Source organism: Gracilinanus agilis, chromosome 4 (assembly GCF_016433145.1).
Source record: "Gracilinanus agilis isolate LMUSP501 chromosome 4, AgileGrace, whole genome shotgun sequence".
Classification (NCBI taxonomy): Eukaryota; Metazoa; Chordata; class Mammalia; order Didelphimorphia; family Didelphidae; genus Gracilinanus; species Gracilinanus agilis.
In genome coordinates this window covers 437768226-437772639 of record NC_058133.1, presented here as the reverse complement: position 1 = coordinate 437772639, position 4414 = coordinate 437768226, and positions in this window count along the sequence as shown.

Below are 4414 nucleotides of genomic sequence, written 5' to 3'. Positions count from 1 at the left end.
TCCCTTCTTCCCCTCCCTTCCTTTTCCTTCCTTTCTTCCTTCCTTCCTTCCTTCCTTCTTTCCTTCCTTCCTTCCTTCCTTCCTTCCTTCCTTCCATCTAAAACCAACTTTAGCTTTGAAAATAAAAGCTACTAAGAGCACATAAAAATGTATTTTGAAAGTAAATTGGGGAAATTTAAAGTGTAATCTCCTACTCTGGGCCTTGAATCCTTGGTGCTCTAGACCAGTACCTGTTGTTTAATCATCTCATTTGTGACTCCACTTGGGGTTTTCTTGCCAAAAAATACTCGAGTTGTTTACCATTCCTTCTTCAGCTCATTTTACAGATGAAGAAATTGAGGCAAACAGGGATAAGTGACTTTATCTAGAGTGACACAGCTACTCTGAGGCCAGAGTTAAACTGGGGAAGATGAATCTTCCTGACTCCAGGTCCAGCACTGTATCTGTTGTGCTGCTTCACCTGAGCTTAGGTAATCACATATAAATTAAACTTGAAGGAGAGACCCTGCATGTGTGCCTGAGCCTAGGACACTGACCCAAAAACCCAGAAGAACCTTTAATAAATTATCCTCGGCCAGGGGTCTCTTACCTCCTCAGCTCTATAGAAAAAGTAGAAGGGCTGGGTTAGTCAGTCAACAAGCATTTATTAGTGAGTCTTGAATGATCAGTTAACTGAAAAAAATAAGACTTTATTGAGGAAGGTTAAGAATTATGGGCTACTTAATCGAGAGAAGGCTTATTACAGATTTCAGTAACTTACTTGTACTGTAACTTTCTGTTGTGGTGGTAGGAATTCTTGTTCCACTAGCACCTACCACAGGTTTCATAGATGGTCTTTCAGAGTTTCTGGGACTAAAAGAAGAAAACTCTCTGTGTCAGGCCTGATAATGAGTCTCTCTGAACTTAGCAGGCTTGTCTCCATGCCTGAGTCTATTCTAGAAGCTTCTCCAGCTTGGTGGAACCTGTTAAAGCTTGGCATTACATTTGAGGATCCAGAGCCACTGCTAAGCCATGGAGGATGGTTTTAGTGGAGGGTGTTCAAGTATGTGGTGGGTTTCGATGAGGCTGGGCAGCCAGTCCTCAGCCCAAAGACGCTGAAAAAGAGAGGCCATAAATCTATGTTATAGCAGGAGAGATTTTGGTTGGAAGACTTATAGTCTAATCAGATCCTAGATGAAGTGCTCAAGGTATGTGGTACAGTTTCTATTCCTGGAATAGATTTAAGGAAAGACGAGGCAATTATGTGTCCTGAATGGTGTGAGCCTTTTTGAAGGTTCACTGACAGTCTCTCACATTGCTCTGTGATGCTGTGTCTGACAGAGTTGGCACTAGGGATTTTTGTTCCCGGGGAAAGTACCACAAACTTGGAATGGGGTCCATGGCATGGAGGGTGCCCTCAGTTAAAGGGAATGGGTGGAAAGCATCAGTGAACGTTTTCTCTTACGGGGTAGACAAAGATCCCAGAGAGAGATGGGGAATAGCTAGATTGAGAGAGAGCTCTGCCCTACTTGACTTTAATTATTGTAAGTGTTAAGCTTTTTTGTTTTAGTGCGCTGAATGCCTGCAAGTGCTGCCAGCACCTTCCAATTCACTGCTCTCATGTAAAACCCCAGGGGTCCCATCCTACTGATGGTACTCATGACTAGGCTCCATCTTGCCTAAGGAACTGAGTGCCTGGAATCAGGAAGACCAAAGGTCTGATCCTGACTCAGACATCTACTACATTTGTGGTCGTGGGCAAATCACAACATCTGTGAGCCTCAATTTCCCCATCTATAACATGGGGATAATAATAGATAGTGATAATATAATAGCAGATTGGGCCTCCAGTCAGGAAGACCAGAGTTCAAATCTGACCCCAGACACTTGTTGCCGTGTATCCCTGGACAATCCAGTTAACTTTTGTCTGCCTCACTTTCCTCTACTGTAAAATGGAGATAATAACGTCACCAGCTTCATAGTGTTATTGTGAGAATTGAATGAGATGATATTTGTAAAGCACATAGTAGGTGCTTAATAAAGGCTTATTCCTTTCTTCTCCTCTTCTCTCACAGAGTTGCTATGAAGACCAAAGGAGATAACATGTAAAGCACTTTATAAATCCTAAAATATTATATAAATTAAAAAAAACCCAATGACAACTTAAAAAAAAACTCTTAGCACAGTGTCTGGCATCTTGTAGGCATTATATAAATATTAACTAATTATATGAATATATTATAATACATTATATTAAGATAACTAATCACATAAATTATTTTAATACATTTTGCTAATATGACTAATTAACTAATATGAATAAGATTATTATATAAATGCGACCTATTGTTTTTGTTATTGTTGAAAAATAGCCCCTTGCAGATGTCCATCAGTTGGGGAATGGCTGAACAAATTGTGGCATATGGAGATGATGGAATACTATTGTGCTATTAAGGAATGATGAACTGGAGGATTTCAGAAAGAGCTGGAAAGACCTACGTGAACAGATGCAGAGTGAAATAAGCAGAACCAGGAGAACATTGTACACAGTAACTGCTATATTGTGGGATGATCAGCTGTGATAAACTTAGTTACTATCAGCAACTGAATGATCCAGAACAATTCTGGGGGACCTGTGAAAAGGAATGCTACCCACATTTGGAGAAAGAACTGTTGGAGTTAGAATGCAGATGAAAAATATGATTTATCATGTGTTTACTTGGGTTTATGTTTGGGGGTTTTGGTTTTAAAAGATTATTCACTTACAAAAATAAACAATATGGAAACATGTTTTGCATGATAATATGTAACCCAGATCCAATTGTTTGTCAACTCTGGGAGTGGGAAGAGAAGAAGGGAAGAAGAAGGAAATTTGTTATTAAAATTAAAAAAATTAAAATAGTCCCTAGCAAAGGGCACTTTGTGGTACGATTTTAACCCATAAAGTAAAGGTCAATTCTTCATGTTGGAGACCTAGTGGGGAGAGGTGTGGATGCCAGCCAAGCCTAACAGGCTTTTCAGAGCCTCATTCCACCTTTCACTAAATGTCACCCTGTAAGTAGCCCTCTTCCTTCAGAACTCTCCCAGGACCGAGGAGCTGGGGCAGCTGAAGAACCGGAGTGCGTGGTGTTATTTACCACTGGCTTCTATGATGTGCTAACGTGCTTGCCTGGGCCAACATGCTCACATCCTTCATTGGCTTAAGTTATAGATTCCAGGCAGCTCCAGAGATTAATTTTCCCCTGGCAGCTCTACACCCCACAGCTGATTCCTTTTCCTGATAAGACAGTAGAGTGAGGGAGCTGCCTGGAGAGGGCTCTTTCATTTGAACAACAAGTAATAGCAGGTTAACAAATGGCACCGGGATCTCGTCTTTGGAAATCTTTTGGTATTTTCTCCAGAAGAGCCATTGCAGAAGAAGGGAGCTTTTCTGAAAGCCCTTATTATCTTCTGGGCCCTGGAGATGCTTGTCAAGATAGGTAAAAGCAAGTTATGTATGGTAGGCAGGGAGGCTAAGTACCCACAGGCAAAGCATTCTAACGTTCCTGTGGAATTCCCACAAAGAGGCTCAAAAAGAGGACAAGTTGGTTGTAGGAACAAAGACCAAATATTCTTTGATAACAAGTCCTTCCAAATCTTTGCATTGCAAAAGCTCCCATATTCCAAGGGTAGGCAACTAGGTAGCGTTGTTGGTAGAGCAATGGAATTAGAGTCAGGAAATCCTGAGTTCCAATCCTACCTTAGAGTCAGGTATTTTTTAGCTACATAATCTCTCAGCTTCAGTTTCATAATTTGCAGATTATGAAGGACAATCTTTGTGAATGCTGAAATGCTATATAAGCATTAGCCATTATTATTATTGTATTAATAATAACACATATATTATGTGTATTATTACATACATATTAATAAAATTCCATACATACATAATAATAATTGTATTAATAATAATAAAAGAGGATGGAAAAGTTTTTAATCTAAAATTTAGCCAGTCTTTCCCATACATTCATTTTGTACTTATCTTTCTCACTAACCCTAGTATTTATTATCCAACCTACCCAGCAGCCTAACTTAAAAAAATTATTATTAAAAACCTTTACTTTCTCTTCTAGTAACAACTCTAAGACAGAAGGCTAGGCAAATAGGGTTAAGTGACTTGCCCAGGGTCACACAGCTAGGAAGTGTCTGAGACCAGATTTAAAGTCAGGTCCTCCCAACCCCAGACCTGGTGCTCTATCCACTCTGCTATCTAGCTGCCCCAGGGGCAGTTCATTTTTTTAATCTTTTTTACATGAATTCTCAACAGGACACGAGTCTATAACACAGTTTTATTTATGCCTTATATTTCAGGTTTTCCCATAGAAATTCTCCCTGCTTTGCAGAAGGAGAACTTGAATTCTGAGACTGAGTGATGAATTCTGAGACTGAGTGAATT